The following is an 18,682-nucleotide window of genomic DNA, read 5'->3' as shown; positions in this document are numbered from 1 at the left end:
TTGATTCATGATCTCATAGTTAGGGATTCTCTCGGAAGGCGCGAGCACAATATGGTGGAATTTAAAATACAGATGGAGGGTGAGAAGGTAAAATCAAACACTAGTGTTTTGTGCTAAAACAAAGGAGATTACAATGGGATGAGAGAAGAACTAGCTAAGGTAGACTGGGAGCAAAGACTTTATCGTGAAACAGTTGAGGAACAGTGGAGAACCTTACAAGCGATTTTTCACAGTGCTCAGCAAAGGTTTATACCAACAAAAAGGAAGGACGGTAAAAAGAGGGAAAATCGACCGTGGATATCAAAGGAAATAAGGGAGAGTATCAAATTGAAGGAAAAAGCATACAAAGTGGCAAAGCTTAGTGGGAGACTAGAGGACTGGGAAATCTTTAGGGGGCAACAGAAAGCTATTTAAAAAGCTATAAAGAAGAGTAAGATAGATTATGGGAATAAACTTGCTCAAAATATAAAAACAGATAGTAAAAGTTTCTACAAATATATAAAACAAAAAAGAGTGGCTAAGGTAAATATTGGTCCTTTAGAGGACCAGAAGGGCGATTTAATAATGGGAGATGAGGAAGTGGCTGAGGAACTGAACAGGTTTTTTGGGTCGGTCTTCACAGTGGAAGACACAAATAATATGCCTGTGACTGATAGAAATGAGGCTATGACAGGTGAGGACCTTGAGATGATTGTTATCACTAAGGCGGTAGTGATGGGCAAGCTAATGGGGCTAAAGGTGTCCATGGCCCTGATGGAATGCACCCCAGAGTGCTAAAAGAGATGGCTAGGGAAATTGCAAATGCACTAGTGATAATTTACCAAAATTCACTAGACTCTGGGGTGGTCTTGGCGGATTGGAAATTAGCAAACGTGACACCACTGTTTAAAAAAGGAGGTAGGCAGAAAGCGGGTAATTATAGGCCAGTGAGCTTAACTTCGGTAGTCGGGAAGATGCTGGAATCTATCATCAAGGAAGAAATAGCGAAGCATCTGGATGGAAATTGTCGCATTGGGCAGACGCAGCATGGGTTCATAAAGGCAGGTCGTGCCTAACTAATTGAGTGGAATTTTTTGAGGACATTACCAGTGCGGTAGATAATGGGGAGCCAATGGATGTGGTATATCTGGATTTCCAGAAAGCCTTTGACAAGGTGCCACACAAAAGGTTGCTGCGTGAGATAAAGATGCATGGCATTAAGGGTAAAGTAACAGCATGGATAGAGGATTGGTTAATTAATAGAAAGCAAAGAGTGGGGATTAATGGGTGTTTCTCTGGTTGGCAATCAGTAGCTAGTGGTGTCCCTCAGGGATCAGTGTGGGGCCCACAATTGTTCACAATTTACATAGATGATTTGGAGTTGGGAACCAAGGGCAATGTGTCCAAGTTTGCAGACGACACTAAAATGAGTGGTAAAGCAAAAAGTGCAGAGGATACTGGAAGTCTGCAGAGGGATTTGGATAGGCTAAGTGAATGAGCTAGGGTCTGGCAGATGGAATACAATGTTGACAAATGTGAGGTTATCCATTTTGGTAGGAATAAAAGCAAAAGGGATTATTATTTAAATGATAAAATATTAAAACATGCTGCTGTGCAGAGAGACCTGGGTGTGCTAGTGCATGAGTCGCAAAATGTTGGTTTACAGGTGCAACAGGTGATTAAGAAGGCAAATGGAATTTTGTCCTTCATTGCTAGAGGGATCGAGTTTAAGACTAGGGAGGTTATGCTGCAATTGTATAAGGTGTTAGTGAGGCCACACCTGGAGTATTGTGTTCAGTTTTGGTCTCCTTACCTGAGAAAGGACGTACTGGCACTGGAGGGTGTGCAGAGGAGATTCACTAGGTTAATCCCAGAGCTGAAGGAGTTGGATTACGAGGAGAGGTTGAATAGACTGGGTCCGTACTAGTTGGAACTTAGAAGGATGAGGGGGGATCTTATAGAAACATATAAGATTATGAAGGGAATAGATAGGATAGATGCGGGCAGGTTGTTTCCACTGGCGGGTGAAAGCAGAACTAGGGGGCATAGCCTCAAAATAAGGGGAAGTAGATTTAGGACTGAGTTTAGGAGGAACTTCTTCACCCAAAGGGTTGTGAATCTATGGAATTCCTTGCCCAGTGAAGCAGTAGAGGCTCCTTCATTAAATGTTTTTAAGATAAAGATAGATAGTTTTTTGAAGAATAAAGGGATTAAGGGTTATGGTGTTCGGGCCGGAAAGTGGAGCTGAGTCCACAAAAGATCAGCCATGATCTCATTGAATGGTGGAGCAGGCTCGAGGGGCCAGATGGCCTACTCCTGCTCCTAGTTCTTATGTAAGGCCTGGTGGGCTTCTGCCGACAGGGGAAAAACCGTGGATTGAATTAGTGTGAGGCCTTGTCCACATAGTTGGGTACCCACTGGGCATAATACGAAAAAAATCCCAGGCAGCGTTTCAGGGCCTTGGCGCAGTGGGGGAGGGGGAATTCCATGAGGGGGCGCATGCATTCGGGATCTGGGCCTATAACTCCATCATGCATTACGTAGCCGAGGATGGCTAGACGGTCGGTGCTGAACATGCATTTGTCCATGTTGTATGTTAGATTAAGGATTCTTGCGGTATGGAGGAATTTTCGGAGGTTGGTGTCGTGGTCCTGCTGGTCATGGCCGCAGATGGTGACGTTCTCGAGGTACGGAAACGTGGCCCGCAAATCGTACCGGTCAACCATTCGGTCCATCCCCCGTTGGAAGACCGAGACTCCATTTGTGACACTGAAGGGAACAATTAGGAAGTGGTAGAACCGCCCATCTGCTTCAAATGCAGTGTGTCTGCGGTCGCTAGGGCGGATGGGGAGCTGGTGGTAGGCAGATTTTAGATCCACCGTGAAAAAGACCTTGTATTGTGCAATCTCATTGACCAAATCAGATATGCGGGGGATAGGGTACGCATCGAGCTGCATATACTTGTTGATGGTCTGACTATAATTAATGACCATCCTATGTTTCTCCCCGGTCTTTATAACCACTACTTGAGCTCTCCAGGGACTGTTGCTAGCCTCAATAACACCTTCCTTCAGTAACCGCTGGACTTCCGACCTGATGAAGGTCCGGTCCTGGGCACTGTACCGTCTGCTCCTGGTGGCGACGGGTTTGCAATCCGGGGCGAGGTTCGCAAACAAGGAAAGCAGATCGACTTTGAGGGTCGTGAGGCTGCAGTCAGTGAGGGGGCTATAGGGCCGTGGAATTTAAAAGTTAAGCTCTGGAGGTTACATTGGAAATCTAACCCGAGGAGCGTGGCAGCACAGAGGTGAGGAAGGACGTAGAGCCGGTAATTTTTCTGTGAGGTTCGCTATGCAGAACCCTTTGATCTCTACCGAGTGAGACCCGGAGACCAGGGAGATTTTTTGGTTGACTGGGTGGATGGGAAGAGAACAGCGCCTTACCGCATTGGGGTGTATGAAGCTCTCTGTGCTCCCGGAGTCGATCAGGCAGGATGTTTTATGCCCGTTGATGAGCAGCGCAGTCGTTGCAGTCGCGAGTGTTCGGGGCCAAGACTGGTCCAGGGTCAGCGAGGCAAGTCGTGGCAGAATTTGGATATTTTCCTCGGGCGGTGTTTGGTCACCCGAGTTGGGGTCCTGAGAGTCCAGCCAAGATGGCGGCGCCCACTGGTCGCACCTGGCTGGAGGTGTACAAGATGGCGGCGCCCATCCGTCGCACGTGGTCCCCGGGGGACAAGATGGCGGCACCCGGAGGCCACACGTGGCCCTGGAGAAGGAAGATGGCAGCGCCCACTGGCCGCACGTGGCTTGTGGAGAGAGTTGTGGGTTCGCCCCCCGAGACAGCGGCAACCGCCCGGGCCTGGCATACTGCCACGAAATGGCCCTTTTTGCCGCACCCTTTGCAGATGGATGAGTGGGTCGGGCAGCGCTGCCGGGGGTGCTTGGCTTGCCCGCAGAAATAGCAGCGGGGCCCCCCGGGGTTGCCTGGCAGTCTCGCAGCACAAGCTTGTGGGGGGATGGGGGATGCAACGAAGTCAGCCGCGCGGGGGGTTCCTCGCTGCCGAAGGGGCTGCTGCGCGGTCAGGGATGTAAGTGCGGGCGTTTCGGGAGGCCACATCCAGGGAGCTAGCAAGGGCCCGTGCCTCCTTGAGGCCTAGTGTCTCTTTCTCCAGCAATCGCTGGCGGATTTGGGAGGACAGCATACCTGCAATGAAAGCATCCAGGATCAAAAGTTCTGTGTGGTCGCTCGCCGAAACTTGCGGGCAGTCACAGTTCCTCCCTAACACCAGGAGCGCAAGGTAGAATTCCTCCAGCGATTTCCCGGCGATTTGTCGCCTCGTCGCTAGCAGATGTCGGGCGTAGACCTGGTTTACTGGGTGAATATAGTATCCTTTCAGCAGGGTCATTGCGGCCTCAAAATCGTCCGTATCCTCGATGAGGGTGTCGATCTCTGGGCTCACCCTCGAGTGGAGAACCTACAGTTTCTGGTCCTCCGTAAGTTCAGTCGTGGCCGTCCTGAGGTACCCTTTGAAGCACGCCAGCCAGTGTTTGGAGGTTGCCACAGAGTTTGCCGCGTAGGGGCTGAGTTGCAGACACTCCGGCTTGATTCGGAGCTCCATCCTTTAAAATCTAGTGCAATAAATTGATGCTCGATCAATAACTCCTAAGATGAGATTGGAGACAATTGAAGGCTTTATTGCACTAGATGTTTCCCCCAGCAACACAGGTACAGAATGCGGCTGCTGGGGAGACACAGACTCTTATACTCCGCCTTACTGGGTGGAACCAGCAGGCACGCTTTACCAATGAAAATAGCAATCTCAGGTACCTCCCACACCAATGGTCTTACAGCATTATTCAGGGTACCGTAATACCCCTAATACCGACTACCACAACTTGAACCTTTGCAGCGTTACACGCAATAGTGTTCCTTCATTTAGCCACTTGTCTCTGTTTTTCCGCATGGCCTGAGGGCTGATTGGTGACCAGCTAATCTGCAGACAGCTCGGGTGCCTGCTGACTATTTTGTTTCAAACCAGTTTGTGTGTTGTTTGACTCAGATCCTTACATTTGTCTTTGTACAGACCCTACGAACAGCTTCTGTCTCTGTTTTGTAAAACCGGATGCAAAGGCTCTCTTTGGCTGTGCTTAGTTTATTTTGGGATTCTCAAGGGCAATTAGGGGTGGGCAATCAATGCAGGCACAGCCCAGCATCGCCCACATTCTGGGCAGCACAGTAGCACAGTGGTTAGCACTGTGGCTTCGCAGCGCCAGGGTCCCAGGTTCGATTCCCGGCTTGGGTCACTGTCTGTGCGGAGTCTGCACGTTCTCCCCGTGTCTGCGTGGGTTTCCTCCGGGTGCTCCGGTTTCCTCCCACAAGTCCCGAAAGACGTGCTGTTAGGTGAATTGGACATTCTGAATTCTCCCTCTGTGTACCCGAACAGGCGGCGGAATGTGGCGACTAGGGGCTTTTCACAGTAACTTCATTGCAGCGTTAATGTTAGCCTACTTGTGACAATAAAGATTGTTATTATTCTAACAGGAAACATTTTTGAAGAAGTCAGAAATTGAGGCAGCTGCTTGTCATTACTTAGTGAAATGAGCAATATGCACATTGATGGGAATGTCGCAGGAGTGCCATCTCCTGGTGATGCTCTGCCAGTGCTACGTGGGTGCTCATTGAAGACCAGAAGACACAGAAGCAGAATGAGGCCACCGGCCCATCCAGTCTGCTCCACCAGTCAATCGTGGCTGATATTTTCTCGTCCCCATTCTCCAGCCTTCTCCCCAGAACCCCTGATCCCCTAATTAATCAAGAACCTATCTATCTCTGTCTTAAAGAAGGGAAAATGTTGGTGGCAGCATCGGGTTTCATTGCTGCTGGAGTGAATGGGTGTGTGGTTTTCATGTGGAAATTGAATAGTGTCAGCCAGGCAATTGAAGGTCAGTCTGAGACTGAACCACCATCAAAACGCCCTCCCCACCAGCACGCAAAGCACCGCTGAGGAAAATGCGAGGGAGCAATGCTGAAGTGGGAGGAGGGTATCCCCAACAGGCAAGAACACTGACTCCAGACAACCCGCGATTGTGGATAGGATGAATTGCCATTGAGACATACATTGATTATTATCTTCTCCTTCGGTGATCACTCGCTGGCGAGTATGATGGTGTTGATTCCCAAATTTCTTTCTCCGTCAGTCTGGCCTCAATAAAAGTCGAGATGGATTTGCAAGTAAAAAGAAGTTATTTTATTCAGCTTGCAAGCTACCTAGTCCACAGTGATACAGACAACATGTTGCTGTCTGCAGTCCCGGGAACTAAGTGAAGGTCCCAGACAAAGAGATCAGTACTCATACATTCAAATGGCATCAAGTTTCACATACTCGACACCCATAGGTCATCCTATGTCCCTCCTGACTTGTTTGATCTATTCTGATTGGCTCACTTCCAATCCCTTTCTCCGTCCCCTATCAATGCAGCATCACTCTCAAAGACACACCTCTTCCTGCTTTTTCCATGCGGTCTCAAATCCCTTTGTCTCTACCTGCCAGAATCAAAGTGGCTTATTTCTACAGTACATTAACTAATATCTCTAAAGTAACTATTTTATATCACATTCGTCAATGGTCCCCGTAAGAAAGTCCGCGTCAATGTTCACGGGTCCTTGTGTGACTGATGAGTCCGGTCCTTGAGCGACATCTTTGACCGCGCACTCGGCAGGTGTTCCCGGGAGGTAGGATCAGTCCTCAGCCTCTCGTTCGCTGGTATTCCTTTCTCCGGCTCCTTTTCCCGGCCTTCTCTTGCCATCGGGTGTCCTCGAAGAATTGTGTCCCTTCAGTCAGGAGGTCCCTCCAAGTTGGCCTTGTCTGGGTGTAGCCATCTGGGCTGGCCACGTCCCGATTACAAAATGGACACTTGCAAAGAATGCAGGGAAAATTGGACAGTACTGAGAAACAAGCAGGTGCAAGCTCTGCCTGTTGATTAGAACCTTGGCTCTCAGACAGGACAGAAACTGCTAAGCCATCTACGTACTAATGAGCCATCTCCGGAGACAAAAGGGAAACATTTAGATACACAATGGTAAGGCAGACACCCCGGCGCCAGAGGAGACTCAAACAAAGCAGACCAACAGTCACCTAGGACATGCCCAGCAACCAGGGAACCCACCCCTCTATTGGAGGAAGATCGATAAGAACGATTGGGAAAGACCCAATTAATTGAGGCCAAGTTCAAGGCCCGCCCAAAAGCACGCAAAGCCCTTTTAGGTATAAAAGGTATTCCCCAAGAGAGAATCTTTCTTCTTTGGCCTTGGCTCTCAGCGAACAGAGACCAGCCGAGCAGCTACGCCCGACCAAGTAAGTTCCAAGTCAACGCACGCTACGAGATAGACGCTCCTAGTTGCTATCCTGTAAACAGCTCAACCCAGCAGCCTCAGAACCGAGCAACGGCCATTGTTCCTCTGACTGAGTGGGCACCCGAAGCTAAGTATAGGCTTTAGTAATAGTGATAGTTTTGTTTGTAGAGTTTATGCATGAGTAGATTTGACTGTGTGAAAATAAATGAGCATTGCTTTTGAACTTACTAACTGGTGTATCGAGTCTGTGATCAGTATTCGGTTCTGAACCTTGTGGCGGTGTCGAAAGATACCTGGCGACTCTTGAGCAAACGTAATTAAACAGAGCCAAATTAAGAGACAACACCAAAGAGAGCAACATGGGCAAGGGTCTCCCAGGCATTGACATCTATGTTGCAGTTCTTGAGGACGAAGCAGGGGAATAGCTTGGGGGTGGGTAAACGTAACATAATAATAGTGAGGAGAGTGTATGGCCCACAGCATCAGGGAAGCAGATGAATAAAACTGTATTTTATCTAAGTTACAGTTTGCTTGGAATAGAACATACAGTGCAGAAGGAGGCCATTCGGTCCATTGAGTCTGCACCGACCCACTTAAGCCCTCACTTCCACCCTATCCCCGTAACCCCATAACCCCTCCTAACCTTTTTGCTCACAAAGGGCAATTTTATCATGGCCAATCCACCTAACCTGCACATCTTTGGACTGTGGGAGGAAACCGGAGCACCCGGAGGAAACCCACGCAGACACGGGTAGAACGTGCAGACTCCACACAGACAGTGACCCAGCAGGGAATCGAACCTGGGACCCTGGCGCTGTGAAGCCACAGTGCTATCCACTTGTGCTACCGTGCTGCCCATGAATGAAGCAAGTTAGGTTTAACTGATGGCTCAGTGACCTTATTCAAGAAGCAATGGCAGTATAGACAAAGCAGTTCTATGATTCCTCTGTGCTAGGTTAGCTAATCTCAACCAGAACGATGATTGAGGGCCTACTGTTGACCTCTGTACTGTAAGGGTGGTAACAGTAACATCGAGCAAGATTAGTATCCAATAATCCTGACTGGACAGTGGAATTTTTAAAAATTCCTGGAAAGAGAGAGATGTTGCTGAGGATTTTCAGGGCAAATGAAAGAATACCAAATTTCCAACATTCACCACAATTTATACTGAATTAAAAGCTGTTGTGGTTGTTTGAAATTTGCCATTCTTGCATTTGTTCTGATGAGTGCAAGATGAAAAGCTTCTGCAGCATGTACCTTTTCAGCAATATTCGAGTTTCAAACTGACAAGTGGAAATTCTAAAGTGACACGGGTGACGCTGCCAAGGCCTCATTCATCTCTAGTTGCCCTGAGGGGGTGCTGGTGGGCCTTCTGCTGGAAGTGCTGCTGTCCAAGTATGACGGTGCCCCCGCAGTGTTGTTGCGTAAGGAATTTCAGGATATTGTCTGGGAGGTGCGGAAAGAACAACCATGTATGTCAGTCTGATCGGTGTACTGGAATCTCGATCCATGAATAGACGTTATGTACTTGGGAGAAGAAGGAGAACTCCTTCTCCCCTGGGAAGGTGAACCGCCATGGGTCCACCGCCCCATCTGTTCCATGAATAGGCTGAGTCCTTTCGCCATGTTGGAGGTCTTTCCTCAGTTGATGCGTATCTATGTCGGGGATTTGAGCCATGGTCTTCTTTATAAACTCTGTGTCGTCCCAGTTTGGAGCGGATACGTTAAAGAGGACTACCGGTGCCTCGTCTAGGATCGTGCTGACCATGAGGTCCTGTCCCCCTGGGTCCGTAACCGTCTTTGTCGCCTTGGACGTTGTCCTCTTATTTAGCAAAATGGCCTGTCCCACCCAGCCCTTCCTCGTAGTGGCCTCCCATTGATTTGCTCCCCCCACCCCGTGGCAACTTAACCTCTGCACTCGATGGGGAGCTCCATATAAACGCCTGCTCAGCACTTGTTCCAGATCCATTAGAAGGGCAGGAAGCCAGCCCCATTATTCACAGAGGCAGGCCGGGCCAGACTCTTGGACGGAATACAGCGAAGGCGGGATGTCCTCTATCCACAGCCGCACAGACATCCTTCCAGCAAGTGTCTTCCCCCAGCTGGGAGGCAGTGGCAGCCCGAGTCAGTGTCAGCTCACTGCAGAAGAGGACAGGGCAGCAATGCCGCAAGAAGATGAATGACATTCCTCGCAGGGCCAGGGCAAGCCTGCCAGCCCCGGTCTCTCGCTGCACCTCCTCACACACGCCTGGGTGATCTCTCACCCAGACACTTTGCAAGTTGCCAACGCCTCCCACGAGGCCCTCTTCCCCAATCCCCATGGTCTCCCCCAGTATCTACTCTGCTCCTCACATCGCCGCTCCCACTCACGTCCCACGCTTGCCACACCTCAGCACCATCTGAACAGGCAGGACCCCCGCCCACACTCCCTCCACCTGTCTCACTGCAGGACAAACCCGAGCATAACAGGCACAGGTGGGCACAGCCATCCAGAGCCATGTGCGAGCTCAGATGCTTCATCCCCCCTTTGAGAAAAGAGCCCTTGAGTTGGCTGGGCGGAGCAAGACCGCGCCCTTGCAGAGGGTGAAGTGGGGGCTGCAGACATAATGCTCAGGGCACACAGTCATTCTTCAAGCCTCACATGGGTAAACGCCCCATCATTTATCCCCCGTGATGCACTGATACCATCTCCCTTCCCTTGCCGGGCAATCAGTCGACCAGGCCGACCGTGGTGCCTCCATGATGCCACGAACACGAGCATCTCCGAGCGAGACATCTCGGACACCGTCATTGAAGAGGCGTCACATCCGTTACCCTCCACCAGGGTAGATACTCACACCTCGGTGGGATTAAGTGTCGGGCAGGCTCCGGGTCACTCCCTGGTGAGCACCTCACAGCTGAAGACCCACAGGCGGCGGAGGCAGGATCCGACACTCGGAGGGATGCTGGAGCCTAAACCTCAGCTGAGTCCCCGGCCAATGACGTGCCTCTTGATCCGGTCATCCCAGAGCTACTGGAATTGCAAAGCTAGAGGGCGCCATCTAACCCAAAAAAACAGAGTCCATTCCGGGGGGGAATCGAGGGGTCGCACCCTTCACTGCAAGTGGTGAGAACGCCCCCGCTATCTAACAGCTCTCTGTTTTATTTTGGTGACCCAGAACCAGCCCCCCCCCCCCCCCCCCCCCCCCCCGCCCCCCGAGGCGGCAATCAGTCACATTTCCTGCATTGAGGAGCCTCGCTCAGCGGAACCCGTCAGTGCAGGAGGAGATCGGGGCACCATTTTTAAATGGGATGCCATTTTTAAACGGCACCCCAATCTCTCAACCCCCCCGACATGACCCACGGACTTCTCCAATGTCCCCCCCCCCCCCCCCACACCCCACCTCGGCAGGGCACCCCTGGGACCGGTCCCCGGCGCAGGCAAAAAGCCAGCCTGGCACCGTGCCCCTGTCAGCCTGACAATGCCACCTGGCACAGCCACTAGGTCCCGCCCAGAGCCGGGAGAATCAGGAAAGGATGACAGCACCTCTACTTGGAGTGCAACACTGAGAGGGTGGCGTCCACAGTGGAGACCTTGGTGGAGGTCGTACACACCATGGCGGGATGTCCGCCCCATGGCTCAGCTCATTACCTCCGCGACTGAGGGCATGAGCTTCATGGTGCAGGGCACCACCTTGTGGGCATCCGTGAGTGCCAGCGCCAGAGGACGGCGGGGCTCCCTGATCTCACTCCAGTTGTCCCTCCATCCCATGGAGGGTCTGGGGATCACCCAGGCACCTGACGGGAAGAGGACCGGCAGGATCGCCATTGCAATATCGCTCATGTATTAAACGTCACTTTGTTCACCCGTACAAATCCTCCAGCCTATCATGTCATGCCACCATCCTCCACAAACCCTCGCGCACACTGGGCTCTTCATCCCTGTGGAGTGTGAGAATGTCAGCACTACCACCTCCCACGCACTTATGTCACAGTAAAGACTTCCCTGCTGACCGCATCCCCCCACCCCACCACCACACACCAGCATCACCTCCCAAGTCTGCCACTCTTCTATGGTGAGAAGGAGGCCGGGGGTTGACCAAGTGTAGAGAGGCTGGCCCATAACGGCCGTTAGGTGGAGAAACACAACAGGACCCCCGACCTCGAAGGCGGCTGTAGCTCACCCCGTGTCTCTGACCCCCATGATCAGCCCGTCCATTGGTCAGATTCTCTGTCAGGTAGGAGTCAGCTGAGGATGTGAGGGGCGTCATCATCGTTCTCCTGTAGTGCCCGGCCAATAGCTTTAGTGCCTTGCCCGTGAACTTGGGCACCATCACAAGAGCCATCACAATACCAGCACCACAGTACTGATGAGATGTCACACCCCACGGTGGAAGAGGTCTTCACTCCCTAGTCTGCTCGTCCCTAAACTGAGCGGCGATGAGGGCATCCCTCCCCCAGGCGGGCTCTGGCCATGGACCGCGGCCCTTCCTCCTGCTCACTGCCCTCCGCAACCTCTTCCTCATCCGAGGTAATGTGGCACTCCCCATGTCCTCCCGGTGCAGCTGGTCTCCTGTCTGCCACACCAGGTTACCGGTGCTGCCCTGAAGCAGGTCCCTTGGGAGACGTTCAGAGTGGCGGTAACTTTAAGGGCCACGGACAGTGGATGCCCTGCCATTCCATGTGGTGCCAGCTCTTGCAGGACCTGGCAAAGGTGGTCCACCGTCTCCCGGGACACATGCAGCCTTCTGGCTCCAACATCTGCAGGTAGAATGTCCGAAGTCCGAAGGCCCTTTTCCGGCAGTATCTCCTGCGAGGCTTCATCAGCTATGGTGCTGCTCCCAGAAGAGCTATGGGCCCAGCCTCCCCCTGCAGGGTGCTAGCCCTGGCCACGTGCAGGGGCACCTCAATGTCTCTGCTGCTACTCAATCGCTATCTGTAGAAACGCCAGCACGACTGGCTCCATGATTCTCTCGAATCATGCACTGAAAAGAGAGCACCAAAGTGAGCTTTGAGGACCCTTAGCTCTCCACATATCTCAGACGTCCACCCATGCGCTTCCCCCATACTTAGAGTCTTTCGACTAAGCCTCGCGCCCTCCCCCCTCACACCATAGCCACTTCCCCACAGTTGTCCCTCTCAACTTTACGCGGATGAGGCGCGTGGACCCTCGAGGGTCTCAGTGGCACCTTACCACGACCATTTCTTGACGTTAGGTGAAAGGGTCGAATGACACCAGTGTCTGCATCCTCATGGGGGACTTCAAAGATGTCTCCCTTCATGCCCTTGAACAGGGTGAGTGTTGATAAACATCACCATTGCGCCTTGCATAGGGGTACACATCAGTGCCACCTATGGAATGTTCAGGCTTGTATAAGCATTGGAGCTTAATGCTTGATTGAGGTCAACGCTTCCAAAGTTAAGAACTTGACTCAAATCAGAGGCACTGATGTTTAACTCTGCAGATTTCATTGGCATGTAGAGTAGTCAAGGAAGCATGAATATGCATCCCAGGCAAATGATTGCCTCAGGAAAAGGGTGAAGCAGAGGCAAGAGTTTGTTACTGTACTCGCGAGTTTGTTTTCTTTTCAGAAAAACTGTAGTCACTTGTACCTCGGTACACGTGACAATAAATCCAATATAAATCATTCACGTAACTAATGTTGTGCCAAGTACGTGAGGGGAGATGTTCCCATTTTCTGTTGGCTCCACTCCCGGAAGAATCCTGGAATATCAACCTGTAAATCCTTCCAAAGTGCAATGCCAGGCAGTGAGAGTGGGAGAGATTCCTGGACAGCCAAGTGATGGAAAGAATGTTGCAGCCTCTTCCATCACTATTGCAAGCTCCAGACTACAACACGCGTGTAAAATTTACATCTTCCCACAGCAATCTGGACTCCCTGAGTGAACTGTAAGCCACCACCACACTCTCTAGGGGCTAGGAGCTGGTTTAGCACAGTGGGCTAAACAGCTGGCTTGTAATGTAGAGCAAGGCCAGCAGCACGGTTCAATTCCCGTACCGGCCTCCCCGAACAGGCGCCGGAATGTGGCGACTAGGGGCTTTTCACAGTAACTTCATTGAAGCCTACTTGTGACAATAAGTGATTATTATTATTATTATCATAGGATAAAAGCACTTTTGGACATACCATAGTCAAATAAGTGATGGCACGGAGGCACAGTGGTTAGCACTGCTGCCTCACAGCACCCGGGTTCCATTCCGGCCTTGGGTGTCCGTGTTGCATTTACACGTTCTCCCCGTGTCTGCGTGGGTTTCCTCCCACAGTCCAAAGAGGTGCAGGTTAGGTGGGGTTATGGGGATAGGGGAGGGAGAGTGGGTCAAGGTAGAGTGCTCTTGGTAGGGCCAGTGCAGACCCGATGCGCCGAATGGCCTCCTTCTGCACTGTAGGGATTCTATGGAAGTATTTATTGTAAATTATTATATAATTAAAACAAAGTTTGAGAAATAAGAATTGCAACGACACCTTGCCTTAGTTGTAACACAGGGATATATAAAGCACTTTGAAGAAATTAGTAGGAAAGTGCAGGATGCAGAAATTTAAAATTATAATCCTCACCACCTGTGAAAAGCACATCCAACCACTTAATTAGACGTGTGCTGGTTCTGATTCGCAGTAAGACTTTGTTATTTTTGAAATTCAGTTCATTTTAAATCTGCTTTTAAACACTAGAGGGAGCACCAGAGACGTCATGACATGCAGACATGCAGCTAGTAAGCACATAGAATAGGGCACGACCAATGGGCAGTCAAGACACCATTTCCCTATGAAAACTTTGCTTTTTTTTCTGAGCACTGAATCATTTGAAAGGTCCAATTTTCTCAACTCTTCCCAATTCCTTACTACTGCTGTGTGGTACTGAACACCTTCCTCCAGTTTAAGGGATGAGATTGAGTGTGGGAATTGTCAATGCAGCTGCAATGATCAGTCCATTTTCCGTGCTCAGAAGGTCGTCCTTCGTCCTGTATAATTCTACCATCTGTCTAATGTGGTGGCCCGCAAACCTTGGCGGGTATCTTGGTGGATGAATGGATTCAGCTGGCGGTGAATTTGGAGTGTTACCTGCATAGCTTCAAGTAAAGGCAAACTTGCCCAACAATTTTTATTTAATGAACCACGTGCGTGAGCAAGTGCATGTTATGAAGCTGGAAACCTGAAATAAAAACAGAAACAGCGGGAAAAAGTCAGAAGGTCTGGCAGCATCTGTGGAGATAGAAACAGAGTTAACGTCTCAACATTAAGGACATGACCCCTGAGTTCAAAGGACATCCCACAGCTGAAATGCAAAAGCTCAAAACCAAGCACAGAGGTGACACGAAGGGGTTAATCGTAACGCACAAAGGAGGTGAGCGATTATAAACCTTGGCTCATCTCGCGACCGAGAGAGTCTTCATCGTCATGGGCAGTGACACAGGACAACCTCCATCACATAGCGCAATGAGTGCCTGCCAAAAACGAAAGGAACATTCACACCTCCGTCAGCCTTGAAGTCAGATAACCCTCGCCAAGGGAAGAGGATCATATTGTTTTCCTTTCTGTGAACAGCAGAGGAATTGACTGAAGTGAAAACAGGCATTGCTGGATAAACTCAACCGGCCTGGCAGCATCTGTGGAGAAAGAAACAGAATCTAACTAAAAACAAGAGTCCGTTCGGGACAGGAATCGAGGGGTCGCTCCCGTTGCTACATGTGGCCCGACTTTCGAACGGCACTTTGGATTTTTTCCAGCCCTCCTCAGTCCAGGGAGCGATTGGGGCGCCATTTTCAAATGGAGCCGGATGCCCCCCAATGCCCCAACTCACCTGTTGGAGGGTCCTCGATCTCCCCGTGCCCATCCACATACCCGAGAGGGCACCCCCAGGCCTGGTCCCAGGCACGTGCAAAGTGCCAGCTCGGCACTTTGGCAGAGCCCCTACCAGCCTGGCAGTGCCACCTGGGCACCCTGGCATCTTCAGGCCAGCACACAGGTGGCACTGACAGAGTGCCTGGTTGGCAGTACCATGGTGCCCGGGGAGCAGTGCCACCCCGCCCAGAGGCTGACCATCGCGGGGCCTCCGATCGCCTGGGAGACCCCTCGAAGTGTCCTTCCGCCTGGTTCCCATTTAGATGCCGGATGGTCGTTCGATCTGGCGTCAGCACGGCTAAGTGGGCTCTTAGACCTAAGCGTCTCGTGAGATCTGGTTAGATCTCATGAGATGTAACGGCCATCGAGAATCGTGGGAGGGAGGCCTCTCACGGGATCTACTGGCCACGTCCCTTCCCGATTCAGGTGGGGCACAGCCGGGAAATCACGCCCAGAATGAACGTTTCAAATCCATCGAAACATTAACTCTGTTTCTCAGTCCGGAGACATGGCCAAACCTTCTGCATTTTTCCAACATTCCTGTGTCAGATTTCCAGCATCCGTAGTGTTTTGCTTTTGGAAGAGTTGTCCGTACAGTCCTATCTAGACCAGGGCATGGAATAAACAAAGGCCATGAGGTGTTAAGCCCCGAACAAGGCAGTGGAATGGGAACACGATCTGTGCTGTTATTGTGTGATATGAATCATCATAAAAGAGGATGACATTGGGCAGCGGACACTGAAGTCGGGAGAAGGCTGTGGATTGGTCATGTCTAGTCCAGGCCAATAATCAAGACTAGTAAAAAACAGCTGTGTGGGGGATTATAAATTTCTTGTCCAAAGATGTGCTCGTTAGAAAATAGAACATAGAACATACCGACCCACTTAAACCCTCACTCCCACCCTATCCCCGTAACCCTCCAATAACCCCTCCTAACCTTTTTGGTCTTTAAGGGCAATTTTTCATGGCCTATCCACCTGACCTACACGTCTTTGGACTGCGGGAGGAAACCGGGGCACCCGGAGGAAACCCACGCAGACAGCGTGCAGACTCCGCACAGACAGTGACCCAGCAGGGAATCGAACCTGGGACACTGGCGCTGTGAAGCTACAGTGCTATCCACTTGTGCCACCATGTTGACCACTGGATTGGCCATGGGAAATTGCCCCTTAGTGTCCAGGGATGCGTAGGTCAGGTGGGGTTATCAGGAGTGGGCCGAGGTAGGGTCTGTGCAGACTCAATGGGCTGAATGGCCTCCTTCTGCACTGTAAGGATTTGATAGTTGTGTGGGAGTTTTCACTGTGAGGTATTGTTGTTAATTCCAGTCAAATCACAGAGGGCTTGCACTGGGGGATGGGATTCCGTGAGTCCAACAAACAAACGAATGTGTCGCGGGCATTTTGTTCACGTAATTCCTGGTGTCCAAGAACGACACGTGGAGGCGGCACGGTAGCACAGTGGTTCGCCCTTCACAGCTCCAGGGTCCCGGGTTCGATTCTAGGCTTGGGTGACTGTCTGTGCGGAGTCTGCACGTTCTCCCCGTGTCTGCGTGGGTTTCCTCCGGGTGCTCCGGTTTCCTCCCACAGTCCAAAGATGTGTTAGGTGGGGTTACTGGGTCACGGGGATAGTGTGGGGGCGTGGGCTTAAGTGGGGTGCTCTTTCCAAGGGCCGGTGCAGACTCGATGGGCCCAATGGCCTCCTTCTGCACTGTAAATTCTATGATTCTATGATTCATCGTTAGGGGAGATAGGAACACAACCTCCGACAGACATAACGTGGACTGTGCCCGACTGTGATATCTTCCACAGTTGAGTTGCCTACCGGTGCTGTCTAGACTTGCACGTGGTCAATTAGCTGAGGTTCTGGAAAGCTACCAGTATCCATGATGCCAAAATGCATCATGGGTTGGCACCTTAAGGGGCGGAGAGAAATTTGGATAAGAGCCTTGTTTAAATGCGATGAAGCTGATTCAAATGGCATTAGTGATTCAATGCTCCATGTCGAATCAAAGACAGTCGGCTAAGAATTCAGTGTTTCTTCGTGAAAGCCGTTCCATTATAAACAAAATCCATTGTCCTTAAAGCATTCGCCTAACCTGCAAAACCTCACATTGGCAAAGGGAACAAAAATGTAATCACCAAGAATATCTGAGAGTGCCATAAAAAGAGAGAGCAGCTAATAACCTCTGCACAGCACTTACTCATGGCAGCTGCCTGAAGTTTGAATAATTTGCTTTCACATTTTTCGAAGTCTGTGCGTTGCTTTTTTTTTTGCATTTAGACATTTTTGAACTTGCTGCGAGACGTGACATCTGTTTCCTGGTGTGCCTTCGCTGCCAAGAACACGGATTGAAAATAGAATCCTAAGATCCTGAAATCAATTTCCGCGCTCCCTGCTCTCTGAGACACTGGACTCACGCAGAGCCTTATCCAGGAGATTCTTTTTTTAAGCGGGTCTAGCCTGTTTGACTGCAGAGGGCGTCAGAACCAAACTCGGTCAGTTTTCACCCAATTCCCACCACGAACAACAATTAAGAGCTGGGAGCACGCCCCAATTTTTTCCCTCCTTCCTAATTTGGGAGCATTAAGACTAAAGTGGTTCAGCGTCACCGACACACCGGCAATAAATTAATAAAGAATAATTTACTCGGACAATTTATCCCTGATTTGCCCTCCCCTCTGCATTAACAAAACTCAGCCTTCGTTTTCATTTCAAATCTCATTAGCAGAAGAGGGAGCATACGTTCTTTGAAATTAGTCCACATATTTACTGTTCGGAAAGGAATACAGCCTATCTCTCAGAGCATTGCGAGAAATGAGCCCCAGTTTATTTTCACACAAAGCTGGGAATAGGTGATGCCACGATCAATTCACACGAAACCAGGAGTAGAAGTAAACTGTGGCTTTAATCAACTAGAACAGTGCCTGCCTGCAACTGATCTGTTAGTGGGAGCCGCCTACAGGGCAACTGCTCTTTATACCTCCCCTCAAGGGGGCGGAGCCCATTAGCATGCTACATCATAGGTAATACCTTACAATGGTCCATAGGTGGAGCCCACATGGGCAACAGCGTATTACAGATATGCACATGGTGAATTGTTACAGCAATGCATTCACCACAATAGGATTGAGGGATTTAGACAGGAATCTGTCGGCAAGTGCGGCCATACTCGTCTGAAAGCGCCTGACCTCGTCTGGTCTCAGAAGCTAAGCAGACTGAGGCCTGGTTTGCACTTAAATGGGAGACTGCCTGGGAATACCAAGTGCAGTAGGCTTTAGAGGGCCGCATGGTAGCACAGTGGTAAGCCTTGTTTCTTCACAGCTCCAGGGTCCCAGGTTTGTTTCCCGGCTTGGGTCACTGTCTGTGTGGGTTCCCTCCGGGTGCTCCGGTTTCCTCCCACAGTCCAAAGATGTGCAGGTTCGGTGGATTGGCCAGGATAAATTGCCCTTAGAGTTCAAAAAGGTTGGGTGGGGTTACTAGATTATGGGGATAGGGTGGAGGCATGGGCTTAG

General features: G+C 50.6%; 1 pseudogene; it reads left to right on the top strand.

Annotated features, from left to right (window-relative positions):
• Positions 1-18,325: 18,325 nt before the first annotated feature.
• Positions 18,326-18,444, top strand: LOC140427550 (5S ribosomal RNA; annotated as a pseudogene).
• Positions 18,445-18,682: the final 238 nt, after the last annotated feature.

This window comes from Scyliorhinus torazame, chromosome 7 (genome assembly GCF_047496885.1).
Source record: "Scyliorhinus torazame isolate Kashiwa2021f chromosome 7, sScyTor2.1, whole genome shotgun sequence".
NCBI classification, from domain to species: domain Eukaryota; kingdom Metazoa; phylum Chordata; class Chondrichthyes; order Carcharhiniformes; family Scyliorhinidae; genus Scyliorhinus; species Scyliorhinus torazame.
The sequence above is the reverse complement of the archived record's forward strand: the minus strand, read 5'-3'. Positions and strand labels throughout refer to the sequence as shown.